The sequence below is a fragment of the Penaeus japonicus genome, unplaced genomic scaffold, assembly GCF_977035675.1.
Source record: "Penaeus japonicus unplaced genomic scaffold, GWHDUDI00000001_assembly GWHDUDI00000016, whole genome shotgun sequence".
Lineage (NCBI taxonomy): Eukaryota > Metazoa > Arthropoda > Malacostraca > Decapoda > Penaeidae > Penaeus > Penaeus japonicus.
The window spans coordinates 29,132,330-29,134,829 of NW_028234418.1; the positions used below are offsets into that span (position 1 = coordinate 29,132,330).

A 2,500-nucleotide genomic window follows, 5' to 3' on the forward strand; every position below is an offset into this window, starting at 1 on the left:
TCATACTTTCACCATAAAGAGGAGAAAAATTGTAATATGATACAAGTCTGAGAAATGAAATGCATTTGAACTCAGAGTCTTCCATTGGAGAGATTTCCGTTTTCTTCCTTTCTGTCACTATCATCCGAGAAATCTTCGTACTCCAGAGACTTCTTCTTGGTAGTATTATCCCTGGGAAGAGTAAATCCGGTCTTGCAAATGTTCTTTCCCTCTTTTCTGAAACTGTCTCATCAGGGGGAAGGAAAGCTACCGAGTTTTGTAGAAAGTAGAAGCTCCTGTGTGAAAGCAGTTAACGTCTCTTTCTCTTCATCAGTGTTTCTTGGGCGTAGGTACTCAGCTCGATGAGGCGTGTAACTAACTGAATTCCCTATGTTCAACGTGGTTAACAATCTCACGGAACTAATTTCTAGGACACGGACTGAATTCTCTGTGACATAGGAGCAACTCTTCCCGGAAAGTAATTTCACTTTTGATATAAATAGGCGGTGATTCAGGGTGATTCATCTTCTGACAGATTTAGCATGGCGTCTCTCCGTAGTAAATGCATGGCGAAACAGTTACTCCGTAGCAGTGACACGGGGTAACTCTTCCTTAACCCACGTAATGCATAAGACTTGGTAACTGTGTAAAAACGTCTGATCTTTTCTTATGCATTATTCATCATCATGAGATGCATGTAGGCCTAAGCATAGCTTCCCAATCTTACACATGTTTAAGTCATGTCTAAAGGCTATGCACTCAAGAATGCTGAAATGCTCGTTGAGTCTCAAAAGTTTGAGATGTGCTTTAATAAACCACGTACTGAAATAGCGCACACTGCGGTCTTCGATTTCCATCTGCATATGTTAAGAAGTGATATATGTAGTCGTAATTTCCCTTGGGTTTCTTCGACAGTATCTTAAAAATGGATCACACTCATACCAGGAAAAATGTAAGCACGTTCATGGTAGAACATCATTACCAAACTACGCACCCCAACCATTAACTCCCCCATTGTCTATCATATATCTACTATCACTACATCAGTGTAATGTTTTACCAACACACCACTACCACACTACTCCACATTCACTCAACCTCAGCTGCAAAGTAAATTAACTACACTACAAACCTCCACCCAGCAACAGTTTCTCAACACTACACTACAATAATACACCCCAACTCAACAGTAATGAAAGTATTGTTATTAAGGAAAAACTAATGAGTCTAAACACCACCGAAGCCATCAGAACACGACAGATAGTCTATAAACATCGAGACCCAAGGACTAAGCTTTGCAATGACCCTGAAAAGGAATCAAAGAATGAGAGGAGTTTTAATGCAAGGTTGAACTGCCGTAGCTGACTTCGGAACCAGACTCATTTCTTTCAATGAGGATCGTATTTTAAATGTGTTGTATATCATGCAACACATGAAGGGACCAGGTCTCTGGTGAACATTCGAGTAATAGAGTCAACAATGGAAATGAAAACAAATAATGATCACAATGAAATGATAAAGAAATATGAAACAACATGCACCACTAACTTGTCAAAATACTGAGTTAACTTTAGAAGGAGAAATTTTATATATATATATATATATATATATATATATATATATATATATATTGTCATTCCTCCTTATATAAAATTAGATTTCCTAATATATTTCATACGCCTTTCCCCAGGTTAAGAGGGGGGGGGAGTGTAGAATTTACTTATCACTTTTTTAAAATTGCCTTTACGAAATGTGCATCCCTATGTGTTCATGTATACATGGATAACATATTAGATGGTCACAGCTATAGTAGTTGCAAGAATCAGAGAAGATACTATTCCGTCTTCACACCTAACATATCCATATCATCAGCATTATTACATTCCTAATAGAGCCCTCATGGCGCAGTGGAAAGCGCGCTGGACTTCTAATCCAGAGGTCGTGGGTTCGACTCCCACTGGGGGTATTTGGGGACACATTTTCCACGTCACCAAGTCCACCGAGGGCGCGCATCTCCCCTCGTCCATCCGTCACCATGGTCGACGACTTCCTCATATCCAGCAAGATTACTTTCAATTCACTACGAACTAAAACGAGTGAAACCTAAGCTATGAGTGTAGATTTATTAGAAAAAAAGGCATGATCTGTTTCGTAACGATATATACACTAAATCTTATCCATCTAAATTGTAATCCGGTTAAAGTAAAGCTTCTTTTTAACAACGTGTTTATGTGTTCTCAAGACAAATATTCTCACAAACGGTACATCCACTGTATCACATCTTGCTTCCAAAATTTATGTTCTTAACTCCTTTTCGAAAAAAATGATGACGAGGTGAAACGCGGATGCAATCTATACCATGATACAAAACATTCTTATCTGAAGAATCTCGTTTTCTTTTGCAGTCTAATAGGTTGAAATTTGCCGAGGTTTTTAGCACTGTACTGGTGGAGGAACATTGGGGAAATTCATGAGGTTTAGGGGATTATAAACACATTTATTGAAACTATACCGTTGTAAT

General features: G+C 38.5%; 1 non-coding gene across 1 annotated transcript; it reads left to right on the top strand.

Annotated features, from left to right (window-relative positions):
- The first annotated feature begins 1,872 nt into the window (after positions 1-1,872).
- On the top strand, positions 1,873-1,945 carry TRNAR-UCU (transfer RNA arginine (anticodon UCU)). Its single transcript has one exon. It is a non-coding gene; the product is annotated as a tRNA-Arg (tRNA).
- The last annotated feature ends 555 nt before the right edge of the window (positions 1,946-2,500 follow it).